We start from the raw sequence: 27742 nt of genomic DNA on the forward strand, positions 1-27742 counted from the left end.
CGATCTCCGTTTGACGCGTACAATAGCTCGTTAGAAAGATCTATCCGAGTACTACCACTTTGGGAGGCAACATGGGTCCATGGACCCATGTTGCCCCAGAATCCCAAAAAAACGTCGTTTAGGGCCTCAAAACGGCTCCAGAAGTTCAGGACCCGAAAAACTGCTAAAAATAGTAAACTTTGCTACAATTTAGGAAACTGAAAAGACTGAAAGAGACAGTTGTGGGGGTCCAAATGGGTTGGTGGGTGGCCACCAACATCCACCTGGATCATTCCTCCCCCCTTAGGAAGCAATGGTCCCCATTGCGTTGAGTTCCTCCCTGAGATGAGGAAGCTTCTGTTGATCTGGGTCTTTGGTGAGCTGTTCTGTAATCTCTGATGTGACCAGAAATGGTGGGAAGCATGGTTGACGATGATCCACATTGCATACTCGATGCAAGCCAAGGAATGGAGGAATGTTGTGCTTCAAAGCATTGTTGCCCGTAGCCTTGGTACTGGTGTAAGGACCATGTTGGAGTCGCCTGAGTTTCTGATGGGTTCTGGTAAGGCGTTCTCTCTGCAGATGCAACCAAACTTTGTCGCCCACCTGAAACTTGTGTGGTACCCCTGTGGATGAGGAGAAGTTGTTCCTGTGTCTTGTCATGACTGTATCCCTTTGTTGTTGTTGCTGCGTAGAGGAACCCTTTGCAGGGGTCATGGATGTAGCAACGATCTTCCCCTTACTTTGGGAGTGAACCAGACAAATGAATTTCCTAGTTTGTGATATGAGCTTGCTGCCTTTCTTGGTAGTGATCAAAGATGTGGTGGAAGGTGGGGCTACCTCCGGTATCCTGTACAATGAATCATTCAAAGAAATAATGACAGCACGATGCCTGGACTCATACACAGCATGTCGCCTCCATAAGTATGGCTGGCCTAATAATACATCACAAACATCCAGAGGTGTAGCATCACACAATACCTCGTCTGCGAAGGGTTTGATGCTGTAGGGAAGGTGGCACTGCTGGCGAACTTTCAGATCTCGTCCTTCGTGAAGCCACCCAATATTGTACGGCTGCGGGTGTGGTGTAGTCGGTAGGCCCAACCGCTTCACGACCTCTACTGAAATAAGGTTCTTTTGGCTGCCACTGTCGACAATGAATTGTAGCGGCGAACCCTTCACCCACATCTGTGAGTGGAAAAGACGTTCCCCCTCCTCTGGATCTTCGGGCTCATTTTTCTGGATCTTGGCAGTAGCAACAGTGGCGTTGGGATCCGCATCAATGATCTGCTTCCCTTTTCCATTCCCCTTGTCAGGTTCTGGCTCAGGGTCAGAACATGCATCTGATTCGGAAGCCTTCAACTCAGCCACCAGCGACTGCTTGGTCCGACACTCACTTGTGTTATGAGTGGGACTCTTGTGGAACTCACACCACTTCCCTGTGTCCTTCTTCGGCTTCATGGTGTTGTTCTTTTCTTGCAGCTTCGGCGAGTTTTCTTGGGTCACCCCACCTTGGCTTTGTCCTTTGGGCTTCGGATTTGCAGATCCAAAGTCTCGTTTCTTCTGTTTGAACTTTTGCTCGATTTTGACAGTGTATCGGTATGCTGTGCCGAGTGAGGAGAAGTTCAAGAACCCCATCTCTTCCTGGATGTATCTGTGTAGGCAGCCGCGGTATTTGAGTACCAAATGCAGCTCAGAATCTTTGATACCCAACTGTGTGCGAAGGGTATAAAAAATGTTTGTGAACTCCGGTACATCTTGGTCTCGTCTCTGCCGCAGTGTGGTCCATTTGATGTATTTGTCCTCATAGCTTCCGACAGGGTAGTACTGCTCCTTGATGGCATCTCGGAAGTCATTCCAAGTGGGTGCAGCTGAAAACAGTGAGCCTGTACTTTCATCCTTCTGTTCGCAGTAGGTTTCCCACCAGTCCTTGACGTGGGGGGCTGCTTTGAGAAGAGCGAAAACAATCTTTTCCCGACTTGAAAATTCATGAACAGAAAAATACCCATCTAGCAGATTTAACCATTTATCTACGGCATCTGCGTCTATCTGACCCTCGAAGATGGGGATTTCAAAATTAACTTGTACCTTAAACGGTGTGGCGTTTCCAGAGTAGCTGCTGGAAGCTGATGCGTCGCCTCTGGGTAGCCGCTGAAGAATCTGCGCAAAGCTATCCATCATCACGTTCCTTTGCCGCTCGAGCGCTTCTTCGAGCAAGATTTTGATAGGATCTCCTGCCCCCTCGTCTTTCTTCTCATCCGCCATTGGAGGCCGTCGGGATTTGCGAGGCTGGTCTTGCAAAGGTTCGACCAGTTCAAGCCCTAACTCCTTATATCCCGACCTCGTTGGGGACATGCAAAGAAAAACAGAGAAAAAGCAGACCGCTCTGATACCACTGATCCGGATTTAAACAGGAACGCAATAGATTACAGAGATAACCATAAATACAGAGATGCGATAACCATAAATACAGAGATGCAGCGGAAATAATACTTCATTTCATTACTGTAAAATACTGAAATATGCTTACAAACAGAAATGGAAAGAAACCAGCTAGGGCGATGGTAGCTTATCTCTGAGAAGAGATGTGGCAGCTACATGCCTCTGAACTGTTCCGAACTGTATTACAATGAGGCTCGAAGGCCTATTTATTGTTGAGAAACAATGGAAAACCCTTCACATCCCGAAACCTAACCCTAGAAGATGAAACGCCAAATTGTGGGCCCCGTTTGGGTAAATTGGTACATCAATTTCCCGGGGTCGTAACTTTGGCATACGATCTCCGTTTGACGCGTACAATAGCTCGTTAGAAAGATCTATCCGAGTACTACCACTTTGGGAGGCAACATGGGTCCATGGACCCATGTTGCCCCAGAATCCCAAAAAAACGTCGTTTAGGGCCTCAAAACGGCTCCGGAAGTTCAGGACCCGAAAAACTGCTAAAAATAGTAAACTGTGCTACAATTTAGGAAACTGAAAAGACTGGAAGAGACAATTGTGGGGGTCCAAATGGGTTGGTGGGTGGCCACCAACATCCACCTGGATCATTCCTCCCCCCTTAGGAAGCAATGGTCCCCATTGCGTTGAGTTCCTCCCTGAGATGAGGAAGCTTCTGCTGATATGGGTCTTTGGTGAGCTGTTCTGTAATCTCTGATGTGACCAGAAATGGTGGGAAGCATGGTTGACGATGATCCACATTGCATACTCGATGCAAGCCAAGGAATGGAGGAATGTTGTGCTTCAAAGTATTGTTGCCCGTAGCCTTGGTACTGGTGTAAGGACCATGTTGGAGTCGCCTGAGTTTCTGATGGGTTCTGGTAAGGCGTTCTCTCTGCAGATGCAACCAAACTTTGTCGCCCACCTGAAACTTGTGTGGTACCCCTGTGGATGAGGAGAAGTTGTTCCTGTGTCTTGTCATGACTGTATCCCTTTGTTGTTGCTGCTGCGTAGAGGAACCCTTTGCAGGGGTCATGGATGTAGCAACGATCTTCCCCTTACTTTGGGAGTGAACCAGACAAATGAATTTCCTGGTTTGTGATATGAGCTTGTTGCCTTTCTTGGTAGTGATCAAAGATGTGGTGGAAGGTGGGGCTACCTCCGGTATCCAGTATAATGAATCATTCAAAGAAATAATGACAGCACGATGCCTGGACTCATACACAGCATGTCGCCTCCACAAGTATGGCTGGCCTAATAATACATCACAAACATCCAGAGGTGTAACATCACAGAATACCTCGTCTGTGAAGGGTTTGATGCTGTAGGGAAGGTGGCACTGCTGGAGAACTTTCAGATCTCGTCCTTCGTGAAGCCACCCAATATTGTACGGCTGCGGGTGTGGTGTAGTCGGTAGGCCCAACCGCTTCACGACCTCTGCTGAAATAAGGTTCTTTTGGCTGCCACTGTCGACAATGAATTGTAGCGGCGAACCCTTCACCCACATCTGTGAGTGGAAAAGACGTTCCCCCTCCTCTGGATCTTCGGGCTCATTTTTCTGGATCTTGGCAGTAGCAACAGTGGCACTGGGATCCGCATCAATGATCTGCTTCCCTTTGCCATTCCCCTTGTCAGGTTCTGGCTCAGGGTCAGAACATGCATCTGATTCGGAAGCCTTCAACTCAGCCACCAGCGACTGCTTGGTCCGACACTCACTTGTGTTATGAGTGGGACTCTTGTGGAACTCACACCACTTCCCTGTGTCCTTCTTCGGCTTCATGGTGTTGTTCTTTTCTTGCAGCTTCGGCGAGTTTTCTTGGGTCACCCCACCTTGGCTTTGTCCTTTGGGCTTCGAATTTGCAGATCCAAAGTCTCGTTTCTTCTGTTTGAACTTTTGCTCGATTTTGACAGCGTATCGGTATGCTGTGCCGAGTGAGGAGATGTTCAAGAACCCCATCTCTTCCTGGATGTATCTATGTAGGCAGCCGCGGTATTTGAGTACCAAATGCAGCTCAGAATCTTTGATACCCAACTGTGTGCGAAGGGTATAAAAAATGTTTGTGAACTCCGGTACATCTTGGTCTCGTCTCTGCCGCAGTGTGGTCCATTTGATGTATTTGTCCTCATAGCTTCCGACAGGGTAGTACTGCTCCTTGATGGCATCCCGGAAGTCATTCCAAGTGGGTGCAGCTGAAAACAGTGAGCCTGTACTTTCATCCTTCTGTTCGCAGTAGGTTTCCCACCAGTCCTTGACGTGGGGGGCTGCTTTGAGAAGAGCGAAAACAATCTTTTCCCGACTTGAAAATTCATGAACAGAAAAATACCCATCTAGCAGATTTAACCATTTATCTACGGCATCTGCGTCTATCTGACCCTCGAAGATGGGGATTTCAAAATTAACTTGTACCTTAAACGGTGTGGCGTTTCCAGAGTAGCTGCTGGAAGCTGATGCGTCGCCTCTGGGTAGCCGCTGAAGAATCTGCGCAAAGCTATCCATCATCACGTTCCTTTGCCGCTCGAGTGCTTCTTCGAGCAAGATTTTGATAGGATCTCCTGCCCCCTCGTCTTTCTTCTCATCCGCCATTGGAGGCCGTCGGGATTTGCGAGGCTGGTCTTGCAAAGGTTCGACCAGTTCAAGCCCTAACTCCTTATATCCCGACCTCGTTGGGGACATGCAAAGAAAAACAGAGAAAAAGCAGACCGCTCTGATACCACTGATCCGGATTTAAACAGGAACGCAATAGATTACAGAGATAACCATAAATACAGAGATGCGATAACCATAAATACAGAGATGCAGCGGAAATAATACTTCATTTCATTACTGTAAAATATTGAAATATGCTTACAAACAGAAATGGAAAGAAACCAGCTAGGGCGATGGTAGCTTATCTCTGAGAAGAGATGTGGCAGCTACATGCCTCTGAACTGTTCCGAACTGTATTACAATGAGGCTCGAAGGCCTATTTATTGTTGAGAAACAATGGAAAACCCTTCACATCCCGAAACCTAACCCTAGAAGATGAAACGCCAAATTGTGGGCCCCGTTTGGGTAAATTGGTACATCAATTTCCCGGGGTCGTAACTTTGGCATACGATCTCCGTTTGACGCGTATAATAGCTCGTTAGAAAGATCTATCCGAGTACTACCACTTTGGGAGGCAACATCGGTCCATGGACCCATGTTGCCCCAGAATCCCAAAAAAAACGTCGTTTAGGGCCTCAAAACGGCTCCGGAAGTTCAGGACCCGAAAAACTGCTAAAAATAGTAAACTGTGCTACAATTTAGGAAACTGAAAAGACTGAAAGAGACAGTTGTGGGGGTCCAAATGGGTTGGTGGGTGGCCACCAACATCCACCTGGATCAGAGACTATCTCCCTGAGATTTTTCTTTCAATAATATTTGTTGCAACAATACTACTTCTAAACTGGTACTTCTCCTGCTAATATGAACCCCCCCTTGAGTTTGTCTGAAATTTGTATAACCATCCATGTATATATGGAATAGATGTCCACTTTTCTAGTGAAGAAACTCTAGTGAAAATAAGAGTGAGACACAACTCCCAACTTCTCCCTCAAACAATCAAAAGGTTCTTGAGCAAGAGCCTTGGTAAAGATACCAAAAACTTATTCTTTGGTTGAGATATATTCTAGCTTCACAATCTAATCATATACGTGTTCTCTAAGAAAATGGCACTTGACGGGAATATGATTTGACTTGGAATGAAGAATAGGATTCTTGGATATGTTCATGGCCCTTGTATTATCACTGATAATGGGTATAGGTTTATCTTACATTACCTTCATGTCCTACAATGTTTTTTCATCCACAAAATCTGAGTACAACTTACAATAGTTGCTATGTACTCGAATTCAACTGTAGACAGAGAGATAAACATTTTCTTTTTTCTTAACCAAGCCACTAACCTATTTCCAAGAAAGAAGGCACCACCACTTGTGTTTTTCCTATCATCCACACTTCCAACCAAATTAACATATGTGTATGTAGTTAATGAAAAGTTTTGACCCTTTGGATACCATAGACCATAGTCCATTGTGGCTCTTAAATATCTAAAAATTCTCTTGGCAGCTAAGAGATGACTTTGTTTTTGGACTAATTGATACCTTGCCACTACACCAAAATCTTGCATAATGTCTGGTTGTGAGGTTGTTAGATACAACAAATTGCTAATTGTTGATCTATACATTGTTTTATTTACCTCTGGCGGCTCATCTTCTTTATTGAGCTTGCATCCAATGACCATAAGAGTAATGACAAGAGAGTATTCTTCCATCCCAATTTTTTAAGCATTTCTTTGAGGGACTTGCTCGAGGATATGAATATACCTTTCTCTAATTGATTGATCTGCAGTCGAAGAAAAAATGAGAGTTCCCCAAGCATGGATATCTCAAATACGTATTGCATATCCGTATCATTTTTTTGATTGAGTAAATCTACATCACTACCAAAAATGATGTAATCAATATAAACAACAATAATTAAAAGATTATTATTCTTCGATTTGATATACAGGTTACTATCAAATTCTCCTTTTTTGAATCCTTACTGATGTAGGTATTTACTTAATCTAGAACACTATGCCCTAGGTGCTTTCTTAAGTCCATACAATGTCTTTTTCAATCTGCACACTTCCTAAGGATTTTTTGATAGCTAAAAAACATTAGGCTATTCTATGTAAACCTCTTCTTCAAGCTCACCATTCAAGAAGGATGATTTTACATCCATCTGATATACTTTGAAATTCTTGTGATTTGAAGGAACATCCTTATTGCCTCTAATCATGCTATTAGAAGAACAGTCTCTTCAAAATATATTCCCTCAACTTTTGCATAACCTTCACACACCAATCTAGCCTTGTTTCTTACAACTTTACCATTCTCATCCAACTTTTTCTTAAAGAAATTTTTATCTAATGGTCTAGGAACCAACTCCCAGGTTTGATTTTTGTCAATTAGATCTAGCTCCTCATTCATGGATTTTACCCAATGATCATCTTGGCTTTCCTAAGAAAAGACTTTTGGCCTAATCATTGACAACATAACAATATGTGCTTGATTAGAGGTATTCATTAATCTTCTTCTAGTTTGAACTCTAGTTTCCTTATCTCAAACAATCTGGTTTATAGGATGATGCTTTTATATGTGAATTAAGAGATTTTTTGGGTGAGAGTATTCTACCTGCTCTTCTTCCTCTTCTCTTGATTCTCCATCATGATCTGCTTCATGTTCATTGCTGGCTTGATTAGATGGACATAATTTTTGGCCGTTTTTTTTACATGTAACTTCTCATCCACCTTAACATTAATGCAGTCAACTATTTTACAAATCCTCTTATTGTAGCATTTATAACCCTTGCTTTTAGTGGAATATCCTAAAAATATTCCTTTATCATCCCTAGCATCAAACTTTTCTAGATTTTCATCATTATTCTTGATGTTGCACTTGTTGTTGAATACTCTAAAGAGTTTTATTGTGGCTAGTTTTCTATATCATACCTCATATGGAGTTTTATCATTGTTTTGCCTAAGGTGAGATTTATTCAAAATATGGACAACTATATGAATTTTTTTATCCCAAAATGTTTTTGGTATATTTCTTTCATCCATCATTGACCTTGCCAATTGTTTCATTGATTGATTTTGTCTTTTGGCTACACCATTTTGTTGTGGAGTGTTACATATAGTTAATTGTCTCCTTATCATGTATTCTTCACACAAGTTGTTAAACTCATTTGAAGTTGATAGATCCATATAGTACTAGTGTATTCCCCATATTTTTATTGTTGTGCCCCATAGAAGCCCACTATTGTTATTGTTGTGCCCAATAGAATCCCATTATTGTTATTTTTGTGCCCTTACATTATTATTGTTATGTAGGCCCTAATTATATTTTGACCCCTTAGACTCCTATATATACCAAGGGGATCTTTTCATTTGAATCATCCAAGAATTGTTCATTTATGTGATGTAAAGGAGGTTTTCCCCTTAAAGAGGCTTATTTTAAAACTGTTAATATATCTTTTCTTATGTTTTGTGATTTGGTTACGTAACATTTGGTATCAGAGCTTTGGATCCTAGGGTTTCGCTGCTTCAAACAAGTCATCTTGCAATTTTTTCTATAACATTTTTTTGTGAGGCTTCAGAAAATGAAATTTCAACCACATAGAGACAAAATCCTGATGAACATAATGTATGAATTTTAGAGCTTGGTTCACCATATTCTTGGAGAAATGATTCCAGGAAGTTAGGGTAATGTATGCTCAAGAATTCTGTCTCAAAAAGGTATATCAACGAAAATTGTCTTAACTTTCATTTCAGGAATCCAAATTGAATTCCATAAAAATTACCTAAAAGTGATTGGACTGCAGTTTATTTGGTATCATTTTTAAGGCCGAAGGCCGAAATAGTGACATGCGACATTTTGTACAAGTTCATTCTACTGAGCCAGTCCATAAGCAGGCCATCTTGGGATATTTTCCCTAACTTTATCTTGAAGTCTCCAATCTTCGTCTAATTGGTGATATTGTGAAGAAGAGATATAGAGCTACCACAAGCCAAAATTTTAGACCTTCGGAGGCTAAAATTATAGAGATACAACATTTTCAAAATCAAGCTCCAAAAAGTAAGAAAAAAGGTGTGTGTTTTTTAAAATTTGCATAAATTTTGTTTGAAAAATCATTTTGAAGTGATTCCAAGGGAATAGTAAAGCATAGATACAATTATTTGGTTCCAATATGCCTCACAACAAAAAAATGGATACTCCTAGTAAGCAACAAGAAAGATATACTATGATGCATGAAGAAGACGAACAAACACAGCATAATATATCAAAATTATGGGACCAAGTGCAACAAATTTCACTCTCACAAAGAGAAACAAAAGATGAATTGGATGATTTAAAATAAAAATGGAAGGTTTAAAGGATGGTTTAAAAGAAAAAAATGGGATTTTTTAAAGTAGACATGGATTTGATGAATGTCAAGTTGGAAGCATTGAAAAAGTTGCTACAAGAAAGGTTTCCTAGTGGTGACAGGGTACTCCATGAAAATCATGATGGAGAAAAAAGGAATATGAATTATGATTTTAAAGATTCAAACGTTGGGTATAAGAACCACCACATTCCAAATATCTATATGAGGAATTTTGATGGCCAGGATCTAGTAACATGGATACTATAGATGGAGCAGTTGTTTGATCTACATGTTGTGTAACACACACAAAAGATACACATTGCATAGTTATATTGAGAACCCAATCAATTTGTATGGTATCAATGGTTTTGTTCTCATAAAAAACTTTTCACCTGGACAATTTTTATGAAGGAATTAATAGCACATTATGAGGATACCAAGAGAAATACCTTCTTTAGCCAAATGATAAATATCAAACAAAAGGGCTCAATTGGGGAGCACATTGAGGACTTCCAAAGATTGAATATCAAGGTAGTTTATATTCCAAAGGAGCATCTGATTGATTTTTTCATAGGGACATTAAAGGATAGCATCTAGCATGAGGTTTTCCTTTGGGAACATAAGTCAATGGAGAATGCATTCAGGGTGGAAAGAAAAGTTGAAAGAAAAATTATGGCAAAAAGAAGGTCTGCCACTCACAACTATAAATATGGACGTGTTGTCACACCTAGTTTTCTTCAACCTACAAGGTTGACACCACGACAACTAGAGGAAAAGAGAGAAAAAAGGATTTGTTAAAGTTGTGATAGAAACTACACTAAAGGTCATAAGTGTGTTGAGAATAAATTATTTTACATAAATTTTGAAGAATAGGAAGAACATGAACAAGAAACATCAAAAGAAGACGACATACACCAGGAACCAACCTTAGAGGATTAAAAAGAAGAAATGAATCTGACCATATATTTTAATGCATTGGCTGGAATTACCACTCCTTAAACTCTCAAGATAGAAGAATATATCAAGAAGAAAAAGGTAATAGTTTTGATTGATTCAGGTAGTACTCATAATTTTATTCAATGTAAGGTAGCCAAGGATTTGAAATTCTTTCTATATCCAGCACCAGAGTGTCAAGTGATGGTTGCAAATGAAGGAACTACAAATTTCTCATGGAAGTGCCATAATGTCAATATATCCATAGGGGAATATGCATTGAATAGTCCAATGCTTGTCATTATAATGGGTGGTGCAGATTTTGTATTAGGATTCAATGGTTACAATCTTTGGGGATGATAATGTTTAATTTTCAAGAGATTTTCTTGAAATGTTTCTCGAAAGGAAAGGAAATTGAATTAAGGGGTATCACAGTGAAACCTGAGAAGATAATCAACTCTAATGGTATGACCAAGATTTTTAAGAAGGAACAAAGAGGGGTAGTTGCAAAATTATGTTCGCTAAATGTTCAAACATCTAAGTCATCCATTTCTCTTGTTATCCTAAGAGTCCTTGACAATATTTCCAAGGTTTTTAAGACTCCCAAAGGTCTCCCACCTATTAGCGATCATGATAATGTTATTCACTTGATTCCATGAATTGTTCCTCCAAAAATTAGACCTTACAGATATCCTTATGCCCAAAAGAGTGAAACTGAATGTATGGTTGCAGAAATGTTTGAGGAATTTATAATTCAACCCAGCCAAATTTATTTCTCTTCTCCATTAGTATTAGTGCACAAGAAGGATGGATCATGTCGTCTGTGTCTAGATTATAGAGAGCTCAACAAGATCACTATTAAAGATAAATTTCCATTCCTGTCATTGATGAACTGTTGGATGAACTTCATGGAGAAATTCACTTCATGAAGTTAGATTTGGGTTTAGGACATCATCAAATTAGAATGAAAATAGAAGACATTCCAAATACATCATTTAGAACTCATGAAGGCCATTATGAATTTTTGGTCATGCCTTTTGGCCTTAATAATGCACCTTCCACATTTCAAGGTTTGATAAATTCCACTTTCAAACCCTTCCTTAGAAAATTTGTGTTAGTACGTTTTGATGATATAATAATATATAGCAAGCCCTGGAAAGATCATCTTCAACATGTTGACATGGTGTTAAAATTATTGGAGGAGAAGCAATTGTATGCAAAATCCTCCAAATGTTTCTTTGGGGTACAGGGAGTGGAATATTTGGGTCATATTGTATCCCATGAGGGTGTTAAGGCAGGCCCTAAAAAAATCAAATCTATCAAGGAATGGAAAATACCCACAAACTTAAGGCATCTTCAAGGATTTCTCGAGTTGATGGGTATTATAGCAAGTTTGTTAAGAATTATGGGAATATAGCAACACCATTAGCAAAATTATTGAAGAAAGCTACATTTTCTTGGACTCCAAAAGAAGCTAAGGCTTTTGAACATCTTAAAGAGGCAATGTGCCAAACTCCGATATTAGTTACACCAAACTTCACAAAATGCTTTATTGTGGAATGTGATGCCTCAGAAACGACATTCGTGTTATTTTAATGCAAGAATGAAGACCCATTTCTATTTAATGTCATCTAATCAAGGAAAAGTTATTTACAAAAACCTATTTATGAGAAGGAAATGTTAGCAATACTACATGCGCTAAAGAAATGACACCCTTACCTAATGGGAAGACATTTCAAGGTAAAAACATATCATGATAGTCTTAAATACTTCTTGGAACAAATATTATCTTCAGAAGAGAAGAAAAAATGGGTCACAAAGATGTTGGGTTATGAATTTTAAATCATCTACAAAAAAGGGACGAAAAATGTTGTTGCAGATGCACTCTCAACAAAGGATAAGGATGTGGAAGCATTGCTTTGTGCCATTTCTATTATCCAACATGATTGGATAACTGAAGTGACAAGCCACAGTATTGCAACAAGAATGTTGTAATGTGTTAGGGTCCCACCCTAACCCCCTTATTTATGTCATGGGATCACATCATAGTCAAGAGTCAATAAAGCCCATATTAATATTTGTAAGTGGTTAACCCACAATTAATGACGGGACCACAGTTAGTTGCAGATGGGCCGTAGTATTAGGTAGATGGTATTAATAAAACCCACGGTATTGGCCCGTGGTATTGCATGTATGAGTCATATATAAAGGATAGAGACTCCCTGCGAGGAGTATCGTGTCTTATTTTGTAATCGAGCTCTACTCTATTGGAGGTTGCCCCCTCGAAGAGGCAAGTGAACATTACTCTTTGAATAATAAAATCATTGCTATTCTGTGTTCTGGGTATCTTTTCTTCGCATATTGTGTATTGGGTATCATTTTGCAGGTTAAGAGCATAACAAGTGGTATCAGAGCACTTTCCAGGGCCGGTGGGATCTCCAATTCTTAGCAAAAAAAATTTTGGCTAGAGACGTGTTCCGGCGTCTTTAAACCACGGGATCTGTCGTTAAGCGCATAAACCTGCGGATTTGGGGAGGCATGCACGCAGGAAATACAAGAGGTGGTCACGCCTGTTGGACTCCCTTGTAACCCCTGTGGGTACCCCTTCGAGTAGTAGCGCATTAGACAGAACCGCGCACGGACTGTCTTCCACGTACCCTCTGGGTATATCGGAAGCCCCTAGGCTCCCTTGAAACCTCGCCATAGATAAACCGTCGGCCATCTTGTGGCTACAGTACACCGAGAACAGCACTCGGAGAGATTACTCGCCCGTACGATAGGGTAGTCGGGTTGTACGACTAAGGGTACAGTCGATCCTCCTTAGTTAGAGCCCTGAAACATTGGGCCGAGTACTACTGCCAGACCCTTATGTATATTGCGATCTGTAGCACCTGACACTCCTCAAGACCATAGTTCCCTTTTCTATCGGGGGATCGCACATCATCTATTCCAGATCCGCTGGTGCAACGGGGTGCAGCAGCAGCCGACATCAGTCCCGCAGTCTCGAGTTCGCAGATCAGTCATTCCGATCTATTAGAGCCAGCCGATCTGCAACAGCAGTCTGTTCCGCCGCCCAGAGCTATCCGATCCGCCATTCAGATCTCTCAGATCCACCAGATCGGAGTTGTTGTGAAGGGTTCCTATACCGAGGTATAATTTTCGCAGGACTTTTGGCCGCATTGACATTTTGAGGATTTGGCGACTGCAATATTGATCAGGAAGGAGTAAAACTCCGTTAGGAGTTTTCCAAAAAAAAAAGAGTCTGAGATCTTCCAGGGCGCTTATTGGTGATCTAGCCCATCAGAATCAGGACGACGAGCTGAGCACGGTGGTACCATTCAATTATTAGTGAAAATTTTTAGGCGGTCCCAATTTTTCATCAAGTTGGTGTATGGTAGAAACTAGAGCTCAAGCAATGGCCAATGAAAGAATGGACGAACTTGAAAAATCCGTCCAATCCATCAATAAGCAGCTTACCGGACTATGTCTCCAGGTCCAGCAATTAATCCCGAAGGGCAAGGAGCAAGCCCAAGAGGAGGAGTATAATGACAATGAATACAATGAGGGTGAGTCTAGCCACTCTCCTCACGTCTGGCACACCCACCCACCACCTAGTCAGTGACCTCCCAAGTTGGATATGCATAAATTTGATGGTTCTACCCATCCGCATGGATAGCAAAAATGAAGCAGTATTTCAAACTGAATCATATCTTAGATGATGCGACTAAGCTTATGTTGGGGAGCATGTACTTGGACAATGAACGGTGCCAATGGTGGGAATGGCATCAACGTTGCAATGGACCTTTTAAGACTTGGACCCAATTTACCAAAGCTTTTCGAGACCGCTTTGAACAGGAGGACTCTTTTTTGGGTCGTCTTACTAAGCTCCGACAAACAGGTACAGTGGATGAATATATTACAGCTTTTGAAGCCTTAGCCTTCCGCACTTGGGGTCTCTCAAATGTGTTCTACATGGAATGTTTTATCAGTGGTCTTAAAGAAGCCATCAAAGCTCAAGTCTTACTGCACCGCCCTCCCACTTGGACAGAGGCTTGCAAGGTAGCCCGTAACGTGGAACGTGCATTAGCAGCACAATACAGTCACCCAAATTTCCCCGCTAAAGGTCGTCCCCCACAGGCTCACAACACGACTCAAACAGTTAAGGTCCAAAAGGTGTCACCTGTGGAAATGGCCGAAAGAAGGAAGCAAGGACTATGTTACTACTGTGATGAAAAATACTCCCCAGGTCATAAATGCAAGGAGCCCAAATTTTTTCAAATAGATTCCACTGACTACAGCTCAACAGAGGAAGATCCACCACTTGAGGAACATGAGGCGCTAGAAGAAGACAACCCAAAGGAGAATGTCTTTGACGAACCAGTTATTTCGCTGCATGCGCTGGCAGGGATTTCTTCCCCTCAAACTCTCAAAATCAGGGGTTTTCTTAAACATCGCCCAGTAGTAGTCTTGATTGATAGTGGAAGTACCCATAATTTCATCCATCAAAAAATCACAGAAGCAGTGCATTGTTTTCTACGAGCAGTTTCTAACTTCCAAGTCCAAATTGCGGATGGGGGCACAATGAAATGTGAAGGCCGCTGTGAAAATGTCAAACTTCAAATGGGAGATTATCAGTTGAAAACCCACATGTTTGCCATACACATGGGGGGTTGCGACATTGTCCTCGACGCTGAATGGCTCCGCACTCTTGGGCCAATCACAATGGATTTTCAGGAGTTATATATGAGTTTTAAGCAGAACAACTACACACATACCCTCCGTGGACTCCAGGCGGGAGCCCCCTCTATCATCAGCTCGCATCGGATGGAAAAGTTGTTAAAAAAGGGCAATCATGGAGTGGTAGCTCAATTTAATGCCATCCAGGTCGTCGAAACCAAGTCTCTGCCAATTCATCCTGAGATGCAACAGATTTTAAATAACCATCTGCCGGTCTTTGACAAGCCTCATGAGCTTCCACCCTCGCGAGGGGAACATGATCATAGCATCACCTTGGTTCCAGGGGCCCAACCCCCAAATGTGCGGCCATACAGATATCCGTTCACCCAAAAGAATGAAATAGAAAAAATCATCAAGGAACTTTTGGAAGCAGGTGTCATTCGTCCCAGCATTAGTCCTTATTCATCCCCAGTGGTCATGGTGCTCAAGAAAGATGGGGAGTGGCGGATGTGTCCCGACTTCAAGGCCCTCAATAATTTGACAGTCAAAGATAAATTTCCCATTCCGGTGGTTGACGATTTGCTGGACAAACTCAATGGGGCTCAATTCTTCACTAAGCTGGATCTTCGATCAGGCTACCACCAAATTCGCATGAAGGAAGTCGACATTCCGAAGACTACTTTCCGAACTCATGAAGGCCATTATGAGTTCCTGGTCATGCCATTTGGTCTTTGTAATTCCCCCTCTACTTTTCAGAGTCTTATGAATCACATTCTCAAACCATATCTCAGGAAATTTGTCCTTGTCTTCTTCGATGACATCCTCATCTATAGTGGCACTTGGGCTGCACATCTTCAGCATGTAGATATACTTTTACACCTGCTCCGCAAGCATAAATTATTTGTCAAGATGTCCAAGTGTTCGTTTGGCATGGAAGAAGTTGAGTATTTGGGCCACATTGTGGGGCGTGAAGGTGTCAAGGTGGACCCCAAAAAGATCCAGGCAATGCAAGAATGGCATCAACCTAAGACCTTGAAGAGCCTGAGAGGATTTTTGGGTCTCACAGGCTATTATCGTAAATTTGTCCGCAACTATGGCCGCATAGCAAAGCCCCTCACTCAACTCCTAAAGAAAAATTCCTTCTTCTGGAATGAGGAAGCACAATAGGCATTTACTGCTCTCAAAAATGCCATGTGTTCCACTCCAGTCTTAGCACTACCTGACTTCACCAAATCCTTTGTCATTGAATGTGATGCTTCGGGGACCGGTATTGGGGCGGTCTTAATGCAGGAAGGGCGACCTTTGGCCTTCACAAGCCAACAACTAAGTGGGAGGAATCTAGGCCAATCTACCTATGAAAAAGAAATGATGGCCATCTTACATGCAGTCGAGACCTGGTGACCTTACTTATTGGGGCGACGTTTCCAAATCCGCACAGATCATCACAGTCTTAAATATTTTTTGGAGCAACGCCTATCCTCCCCACAACAAAATAAATGGCTCGCCAAAATGCTGGGATATGATTATGAGATCATTTACAAGAAAGGGAAAGACAATAGTGTAGCAGATGCATTATCTCGCCAATTTGAGGAAGAAAGTACTCTTCTAGCAATTTCCCTCCCCATTCCAGAATGGATTGAAGAGGCTCGCAAGGAATGGTTTTCACACCCCGGGCTATCCCAACTCATTTCTCAATTGCAGGTAGATCCAAATTCCACCAAGGGCTACTCGTGGCAGGATTGTTATAGACATTTTTGTGCCTTACAACATGAAGCATGAAATGTCCATAATCTAAGGGATCCAAAGTCCCTAAACATGTTATTCCTACCCCTAGAGGAACAAGGTCAGCAAACCACAGCACTGAATAACAGTTCTCCACCTGAAAACACTCAAAAACAAGGCAATTCTGGATCATGTCAACTGCTCCACTGAGCATCTGCGTTGAATGTCAACTGCTCCACTGTCTACCTGCGCTGAATGTCAACTGCAAAGAAGGCTACCTGCGCTGGGCGAGTTTGGACAAGTGGCACAATCATTCCTCAAGGTGTCAATGCCCAGGAAGCTTCCAAAATGACACTTGGATCAAGGAATTCGACTGGTGATGAGTAAGAGGGTCTAGATCTCCAAGTGGAAGCAAGAACCTCCAAGTGGACTCAAGAACTGAAGAATAACTGAAGTGAGAGAGGACACTAGTCAGCTTCATGCTGGCCTCAAGCTGACTCATCCTTTCTCCAAAACCCTATATATAGATCTCTCTCATGAGGTCTAGGGAGGGGGAATCTTGTGAATGTAAGGAAGTGCTGTTGTTTTGAGTATAGAACTATTGGGTGATTTGCTTGAAGGAGGTGAAGAGGAGATTTCTTTCTGCTGGGAGGTGTTGCTGGATTGGGCCTCTTATGGTTGTAACACTCTCAGAACTTTACTTCTTCCATTAATAAAGCATTTGAGGTTCTTCTATATGCATGTGTCTTTGTGGCGTATTGATACTTGTATATTTGATTTATTCTAATCCTTGAATCAATTATGAATGTATGCTTCTTGTAGTTTCCCTATCTTGTCATTTTGCAGGATCTTGGTGTAGCTAGGCTAGTGAAAGAGCAAGGAGCTGGGAGCAAGCAGCAAAGAGGGAAGATTGGATCAATCATTAGCGGAAGATAATGGTTAGTGGATCTCTTTCTCCTCTCTCTTACATCTCATAAAGAAGTAATCTTAGATAGCTTTGCATTCGGTTGTTGCTGAGGTACTATCACCCTTAGAGTGGGATAGGGTCATTCCGTATTGGATACTTTTCCCAACAACAAATTGGCGACTCCGCTGGGGATCGTATCTTGTTGGTTGTTTGTGTTTTTGCTATTCATTTCATAAACACAGGGAGTATCGAATCGAACTGCATTTGGATCTTTCAAATGCAAAGTAGAGGGCAGCTACTCTAGCTCAGTTTCTGGGCAAGTTTATGATTTGAAGAGCTGATCCACAAGGACTCTAATAAGCTCTTAGTGATAGCTTTTCATCCTCCTTTTCATCCCTTAGTGTGTACTTGACTGATAGCTTCTGATTTGGCCAAAAACTGTGAATTTTTGAGCAATCTGTGACCCGGAAACCAAGAGAAACGAAAGTTTCGTTCTTCAGTGCAGGCTGTGTGAAGGTTGTCTGCATTTCAGCGCAGTTCCCGAAGGGGCTGCCTGCGCTGAAGGTCAAACTGCCAGTGTACCACCTGCGCTGAACCAGTCTTGCCTTGTGCTACTGGGGTTTCTTGCTATTTCTTGCCCTGTTTTCACCCTTGTTTTTGCAGCCTGTTACCAGTTAATGTACCTATCTGAAACCACCTTTCCTTACCACTATTCCGCCTCGGTTGTATAAAGAAACTGTATTTGTTCTTTGTGTATTTCTTATATCATTTGCAGTTTCCCATAACGAAAGTGAACTAGTCTTGTTGTGGCCTCTTAGATCTAGACTTGTGATAAGTGTTGTTTTGATCTTAAGAGTTAGTTTGTTTGCTGTTCATAGCTGATTGAGCTTTTGCTTTCATCATATGGTTTGAATTTATATATTTCTAGTGTCGAAACAAGTAAATCTTAAGGTGTCTTTTGATTTTGGACAAGCTTGTTTGCTTTCACTGGAAATTGAATTCGAAGTTATACAACAACTTTCTTTTTGTATTACATCAACATTAAGAAAGAGAAAAGAAATACCTGCATTGTGCATGTGCATTTTTGACAGTTTGTATGTTGATTTAGGGAAAAGTGCATTAGTGTATGCTCTTTGATCTGTGTGAAAAGATGATGTCTTTCTTTTCCCTCAGTAGTTAAGATTTTCATAAGTCGAAAAGATTGAAAAAGCTTGCTTCTCATCTTAGAGTGCATTTAGGAATTTGTATCAAACATCTCGTGGTGAACCTTGAAAGGAAAACTTTAAAAAAGATCAACTTAAAATATATTGAATGAACCTAACAACGCTTTGAAACATAACGCAAACACATAGAGGTCTAAGCTAGAGACGTGTTCCGGCGTCGTTAAACGTAGTGACTGTCGATCTCGAAGAAGGTGGGTGATTCCTCCTGAGAGTCGGTGGCACTAATACGGACTTGTGCTCCCATGTACCATCGCGTATATATTGGGAGACCCCTATAGGCATATATCTTTCATCCATAGGAAGCTGTGTCGGCCGCCCTACTGATCGCAATGCAGTGAACACAGCATTCACGAAGATCGACCACCCGTACCGTAAAACGTATTTTGTGGTTTTGCGAAAGGTTTGGCACACCCTCTGCCTAGATCTCCAGAGCAGTTTCTTTTGGCCTTTTTCAAACTCTATAACTGAAAAAGTCCATCCGAGAATTTGTCACTTCGGGCTCATTAAAACATCGAAGGAGACTAGAGTCATCTTTAGCTTTTTCTCGACTCTTTAAAACTGAAAAAGCAAGTTGTGTCTAAAGCGTCGTTAACAATTTATTTTAAATGGAACAATCACCCTTTATTCCTGCGTTGATCTTCGAAGTTAGTCTACCTTCATCACAAAGTTCTTGTAGAATCGCTAAGAAATCTTTTGGATAGACTAACTATGTCTGAACAACCGTCGACATCCAGGACTGTGTCATCTGACACAGCAGCGGTAGAGCCTCCTGCTGCTACTCCAACGATGTTCGCTGGTATACCATCTGTCCCGGCAAATTGTCAACAACAAGCTGGAGTCCAATCAGAGACTGTTTCGATGACATGGTTAGTTCCTATTTCTTCATCCGGATTATCATCTGGTATTTCTTATGTTGAAACTCAACAACTTGATCCAATGTGTCTTCAAAGGCAAATCTACCCTTTAAGCACTGGATTGCCACCATATGGAGGGCAGTATGCCTTTTCATTGTTCCCCCCCGAAGAACAACCATATGGGAGTTTACAACAAAGTTCAGGTCAAACTGGAATTACATCCAGCGGATGGGTACCAATATTGCCTCAGCAACCAAGGGTTGCATATTCAATGCAACCAGTCCACCCTGTGTCGAATGTCGCCACTATACCTGGTATGTTAATTGCGTCGCAAGTACAAGCGCTACCTGTTGTATGTCAACCCCAAGTTTCTCACGTTGCCATACAACAGCCTCTTGTCTCGACAACTCAATCACAAACTCCGGTTAGTGCCTCCTTATCTGGAGCGACTCAGGCTCAAACAAGTACTATGACTCTTCATCTTGGTCAATCATCCAGTATTGGACAAGAGCAAATGGTCCAACAACCAGAGCTGGTTCAAACCCAACAACCGCAATTCCAACAATCATATCGAGGACCCGAGCAACAAGTCTTTGTAAGTAATGGGCAACCGTATAATAACGGTTATGCCCATCAAACTTGTCAAAGTTGCCAGCATCAAATACATTATGCTGGTATGAAAAGACCCACTGCTCAGGCGATTCCATCTTATTCTGGGTATGCTCCGCCTAACCTGAATCAACAGTTGCCCTTTGTAGCAACTCTAGAATTACCAGATCTAAACTGGCTGATGAATGATCCAATTGCTTATGCCCCTTGGTGGCCAGCGATTCCGCATAAACTTCCATCGGACATTCCTAAATTCAATGGAAATCCAGGTGAAGACCCATCGAATCACGTCATGACTTTTCATCTGTGGTGTTCATCGAACACCCTGAACGATGATTCGATAAGGCTTCGCCTTTTTCAGAGGACATTGACGGGTCCAGCGGCTAAATGGTATATTGAATTACCTAGAGCCTCTTTCGACAACTTCAGTACCTTAGCCACAACCTTTTTAACCCATTTTCAAATACCAATAAGGTATGAAACGGGAACAGAACTCCTTACCAACTTCAAACAGACGACTGCCACCCACATATCTGATCATATACATGAGTGGCGACGTCGTCGTAGGATGGTAAAAACGTACGTTCCTGATCAGCTATTAGCTGAATGGTTTATCAAGTCATTACTTCCTGCCATCACGGAAGATGTGGCAAAGGGGGGAGTCGTAACGGAAGAGCAAGTTATCACTCGTGCGCAATATCTGGACTTGGTCTATACTCAGTCTGGCACGCTCTACGACAAAATACCTGACGCCCCTAGACCGGAATTCTCAATTCCTCCTCCTCCTAAATCAAACAATGACTCTCGTGCCGGCAATGGCGTGTTTGGAAAACACAAAATTTCTAGTCAAAATGCAAATGAGGAACTTCTTGCCTCGGAAGTAAATGCCATGTCGACCGACAAGGGCAAACAACTGAAGCAACCAGGGGGCAAGAAGAAAAAGAAAGGGAGAAAAAGGAAACCCCCAGCAGGGTGTCATATATGCGATGAGGATCATTGGACGAAAGATTGTCCACATATAGCTGAAGCTAAGAAACTCTTTAAGAGTTCAAAAACCCCAACAGTATTGACTGATCCATTTCCTAATCCAGGTCAAAATCTGGTTGCTAATCAAAATGCTTCCCGATCCCAAGTGCTTATGTTGTCTGTATCAAAGCAGCAAAATAATTCTTTGACGAAGAATATGGATTACAGGAATCCAAAGCTGTCGAACAACAAGGCTAATGAACGACCTAGTAGTTCGACAACAACTTTGACCAAAGTTGTGCCACCCATCATTCCTGAACCGATGATAAAGTCGCCAAAGGGAGTAGTACACAAATCGACATTTAATCCTCGTGCAAAAATAACACAGAATTATAATATAATAGAGGACCTGGCCCAAACGTCGTCCGCTATGTCGACACCTGAGGTACAGCAAAATTGCCCCTCCCAAGAGCAAACTTTATTATCAGCAATAGGTGGGATTGGCCCAATGGATTCCAATCTTGTGGCCTTTGATCATAAAGGATATGACCCTCAGTTACCAACTCAACTAGCTTTCCTTATTCAAGTGAAAGCCCTCAACAAAACTGTTCATCGAACAATTATTGATGAGGGGGCATCTACATGTCTTATGTCGATGAGTTGCTGGAAAAATTTAGGCTCACCGCCCTTGTCGAAATCGTCAACGATGTTAAAAGCATTTGATGGACGATCATACACTCCATACGGGATTTTAAGTAACTTGCAAGTTGAACTGGGGGGCAAAATAGTAGAAGTTGATGTTGAAGTAATCGACGGAAACCTCGATTACAACATCCTACTGGGAAGGCCCTGGATATATGCCATGGCTGCAGTTGTGTCGACCTACTTCAGGAAGATTGCATTTCCCTTTCAAGGAGGAATTACAGTCGTCGACCAACAAAATTTCCTCCCCGACAGTTCACAAGTTACGGGAAGCATTCCAATGATCCATGGAAGCAACCATTCACTTCAAAATATTGGAGTAGGTCTCCTAAAAGACCCTGCCTTAATGGGTACTTTTGCCCTACCGCCTGCAAATAATCTGACGGAAGTGGCCACAGTGGAAACCTACGATATGAAATCTTCTATATCTAATGGATTCAGAAGATTCCTAAACATTTTGTCAGCGTGGATCATCGCCCTAATAGAAATACTGTAAATACAATGGGCTCCGAGGATGGTTCTAATCTCGTGTCAACCTCGTTAAAAAATGAAACAAGGAGTCATGAGGATAGTTCTTTTACTGTGTCAACCTCATTAAAAAATGAAACAATCTCCTTTCCAAATCTCAAAGGTAAACCTTCATTCCAACCACCAAGTTGAATGCAATGAAGCTTGGGGGGCATGCACCTCGATTTGCATTGTTATGCTGGGGGCATGCAAACTTATCATTGAGCAGTTTTAGCATAAAGTTCATGCTCGTTAAAAAATAAACGCAAGATCTGAGGAGTTTTAACGCGGTCTTCATGCTCGTTAAAAAATAAATATAAGCAGTGAGCAATGTTCCCTCCAGAGTTTAAGCTCATTTTTAAATAAAAAATGAACCTATCCCGGTAAATAACCACTGTGATCGTAAATTTATCAGCCATAAAAAGCCTTGGTCGTGTTTGCACCTGCCACCTCCACTCTCATTTGGTCGATCGTTCACCTCCATATGATTGTTTACCCATTTTGAGGAACAGCTGCGAAGAGTGATTTCACCTAGCCATCCTTGTGACACTGCCGTGATTGGAAAATTCCAACCTGTACCTGGAATCTGCTGCTATCCCTGTTTATCACTCGTTCCTCAAAAGATGAGTCTTCTTTGAGCTCTTTTCAACTAACTCGTAAAATATGAAAAGTTTGCCGAGTTTTGGCCTTCCAGCTCGTTAAAGTGACCGAAAGAGCTATCCCTCCTCTAGATTTTAATCTTTTTGGACCTGAGGGATTATTGCACAAAAAGGTCGAGCGCTTGTTTTATTCGGCTCGTTAAAGTTATCGAAAATTCATCCCTTCTGTATTGTTTTATACTTTTTCGGACTTAAGGGATTAGATGACGAAAAAGGAATTTTGGAGTTAACTTTCTGTACCTTTTCAGACTCTCTAAAAATGAAAAGGACCGAGTTTTCCTCGTCGTTAGACTCGTTAAAATGATTAAATAGCGACAAACTTGTCTTTAGACGAGAACGAGTTTCCCTATCGCTAAGCTCGTTAAAACATAGCGATGGGCTTACCCGAAGGGCAGGTTATAGAACAAGCATATGTTATCCTCCTCAAGCTTGACAAAAATAAAGAGGTACTGGTCAGAAATGACTGGGGAAAAATTGGGAGAACCTCAAAGCTTTAATGGTAGCAAGTCGCTCTTGAACATGACACTTTTCCTCCGTATCACATCGGGTTGGGTTGTTTCATTCACCGGTCTCATCACCATGGTCTCGCCAAACCATCCACATTTGGGGTAATGCTACCGATCCATCGCATCAGTGTCGTTATATGTTCAAGAGATGTTGTTCAGAAAGAGTCAACCGTGTCCCATCCACTGCCATACATTATCCTTCATCCATCCATGATCGCCACCCTGAATCATATGTCACAGATTGTTTTCACCTCCATTAAAATCATTAGCTCCGTTCCGTGTCACTGATGTGGGATTCATTAAGGCCCTCCTTTGACGGATCGCTTCTTGTCGACTTCAGCTCATTATCCAAGAAGTTGATCTAGGAACAAACCCCTTCAGTACTTTGAAGCTTGCATGCCTCAATGGCAAGTTTCTCACTTCCGGCGACAGGTATACATCAATGACCTTCGACCGAAAGATTTTGCGTGGTGTTCGACGCCAAGTCCTTTATTCACACCACGTGAATTGTACTGCAGTACCTTGAGGGTCATTATCATTATCGGTGATTCCTCTCGCGCTTGTTAACGGTTTACATCATTGACCGGTAATCAAGCGATGTCTTTCCATGTTCGACTTCAGCGCAATTCTCACATGGATCGACTTGTACTTAGAGTGAAGATCGAACGAGTTTGAAGACCCCGAATCTAGTTTCATCCATCCGGGCTGCGATATATATTCAGGAAATATAAAGACATTTGACATGTACATCATTGCAGCAGATGATCATCCTACTCAAAGGATGATAATTTCAGCAGAGAATTATCAGTCTATCATCAGACGATCGTCTGTTCTATGTACCAAAATGAATTTATAAAGCTGAGCATGGGAATGCCCGCCTCAGCTAGATCATGAAAGCAGAATGAAAAATAATGTATTGTATTGTATTTTATTACAGGTCACCTCTCAGCGATTGAATGAACTTCGGATCCTCCTGATAAAGCATTTCACCCGATAAACGACCTCATACTTTAGGGGGGCAACTGTTATAGACATTTTTGTGCCTTACAGCATGAAGCATGAAATGTCCATAATCTAAGGGATCCAAAGTCCCTAAACATGTTGTTCCTACCCCTAGAGGAACAAGGTCAGCAAACCACAGCACTGAATAACAGTTCTCCACCTGAAAACACTCAAAAACAAGGCAATTCTGGATCATGTCAACTGCTCCACTGAGCATCTGCGCTGAATGTCAACTGCTCCACTGTCTACCTGCGCTGAATGTCAACTGCAAAGAAGGCTACCTGCGCTGGGCGAGTTTGGACAAGTGGCACAATCATTCCTCAAGGTGTCAATGCCCAGGAAGCTTCCAAAATGACACTTGGATCAAGGAATTCGACTGGTGATGAGTAAGAGGGTCTAGATCTCCAAGTGGAAGCAAGAACCTCCAAGTGGACTCAAGAACTGAAGAATAACTGAAGTGAGAGAGGACACTAGTCAGCTTCATGCTGGCCTCAAGCTGACTCATCCTTTCTCCAAAACCCTATATATAGATCTCTCTCATGAGGTCTAGGGAGGGGGGAATCTTGTGAATGTAAGGAAGTGCTGTTGGTTTGAGTATAGAACTATTGGGTGATTTGCTTGAAGGAGGTGAAGAGGAGATTTCTTTCTGCTGGGAGGTGTTGCTGGATTGGGCCTCTTATGGTTGTAACACTCTCAGAACTTTACTTCTTCCATTAATAAAGCATTTGAGGTTCTTCTATATGCATGTGTCTTTGTGGCGTATTGATACTTGTATATTTGATTTATTCTAATCCTTGAATCAATTATGAATGTATGCTTCTTGTAGTTTCCCTATCTTGTCATTTTGCAGGATCTTGGTGTAGCTGGGCCAGTGAAAGAGCAAGGAGCTGGGAGCAAGCAGCAAAGAGGGAAGATTGGATCAATCATTAGTGGAAGATAACGGTTAGTGGATCTCTTTCTCCTCTCTCTTACATCTCATAAAGAAGTAATCTTAGATAGCTTTGCATTCGGTTGTTGCTGAGGTACTATCACCCTTAGAGTGGGATAGGGTCATTCCGTATTGGATACTTTTCCCAACAACAAGGATGATATTCTTCGCTACAAGGACAGAGTCGTAATATCCCCAACATCCACCCTCAAAGGTCGCATTTTGGCAAAATTGCACTCATCGCCCATTGCAGGACATTCGGGCTTTCAGAAGACGTATGCTCGCACCAGAAGATCATTTTTTTGGACAGGCATGAAAAAGGACATCCTTACTTTTGTAGCAGAATGCAATGTCTGTCAACGCGACAAAGGGGAAACCGTCAACACTCCAGGCACATTACAACCATTGCCCATTCCGACATCAATTTGGATGGAAGTTTCTATGGATTTCATTACAGGTCTTCCAAAGTCCGGAAACAAGTCAGTCATCATGGTGGTTGTGGACCGACTATCGAAGTGTGCTCATTTCTGCGCCCTACCCCACCCATTTACACCAACTTTGGTCGCTCAATATTTCATGGATCAGATTTTCAAATTGCATGGCATGCCCACTTCTATTGTGTCCGATCGCGACCCGATCTTCACCAGTAATTTTTGGCAGGAACTCTTCAGGATACAAGGCACTCAACTAAAACTCAGTAATTCCTATCATCCGCAAACGGATGGTCAAACTGAAGCCGTCAACAAATGTCTAGAAACCTACCTTAGGTGTTTCACTTCAGAAAAGCAACACCTTTGGGTACAGTGGTTACCTCTGGCTGAATGGTGGTATAACACCAACTATCATGCCACCACCAAAATGACTCCCTATGAAGCAGTATATGGTCAACTTCCGCCTTCCCCTACCTCTTATCTCAAGGGGTGCTCCAAAGTACAAGCAGTGGATCAACTCCTACAACACCGCGCAACCATGCTCGCCCATCTTAGAGAGAATCTTCATCAAGCTCAGAACTGCATGAAGCAACAGGTAGACCAGCATCACTCAGAGCGCCAATTTTAAAAAGGGGATCAGGTCTTTTTGAGGCTGCAACCATATAAGCAAACAACACTCAAAGACAAGGGTTGTCAGAAGCTATCTCCAAAATTCTACGGACCATACCAAGTACTTCAGCGCATTGGAGAAGTGGCTTACAAGTTGGCTTTGCCACCTACTGCAAAAATCCATCCAGTTTTCCATGTATCGTGCCTTAAGAAAGTGATCGGGAACAATTGCCGAGTTCAAACCAGTCTACCTGAATTGGACGAAGAAGGGTCAATCTTGCTTCAACCCGAACAGGTTCTAGACACAAGAGACAAACACCTGCGCGGCCACATGATTAAGGAAGTCCTCGTCAAATGGAAAGACACCTCTCCGGAAGATGCAACTTGGGAACCAACCACTATTCTTCAGCAGTTTCCGCAGCTTCAGCCTTGAGGACAAGGCTAGTCTTAAGGGGGAGGGCATGTTAGGGTTCCACCCTAACCCCCTTATTTATGTCATGGGATCACGTCATAGTCAAGAGTCAATAAAGCCCATATTAATATTTGTAAGTGGTTAACCCGCAATTAATGACGGGACCACAGTTAGTTGCAAATGGGCCGTAGTATTAGATAGATGGTATTAATAAAACCCACGGTATTGGCCCGTGGTATTGCTGGTATGAGTCATATATAAAGGATAGAGACTCCCTGCGAGGAGTATCATGTGTTATTTTGTAATCGAGCTCTACTCTATTGGAGGTTGCCCCCTCGAAGAGGCAAGTGAACATTACTCTTTGAATAATAAAATCATTGCTATTCTGTGTTCTGGGTATCTTTTCTTCGCATATTTTGTATTGGGTATCATTTTGCAGGTTAAGAGCATAACATAATGGAACACACAAATTTAGCAATTGACAGCCATGAATAAATATTTTATTAATAAATGAATAAATGATGTTTATATTTTGTGGGAGGCCTTAACTATATACTGTCTTGGGTGCCTCTTGGTGCCTAATAACTTATAAACTAACTAATTTTTTATATAACATTGCCTTCCTCTAAAAAGAAGGCTTTGTCCTCAAAGCATACATAACGATGGATGTTACTAACGAAACGCTTCAGTCTCCTAAGAAGCTTCTTCTTCTAGTAAGTCCTTCCACTTGATCAAGTATTCCTTGATTA

Source organism: Pinus tabuliformis, chromosome 9 (genome assembly GCF_031772625.1).
Source record: "Pinus tabuliformis cultivar Carrire ecotype Pingquan chromosome 9, CPIR1, whole genome shotgun sequence".
Classification (NCBI taxonomy): Eukaryota; Viridiplantae; Streptophyta; class Pinopsida; order Pinales; family Pinaceae; genus Pinus; species Pinus tabuliformis.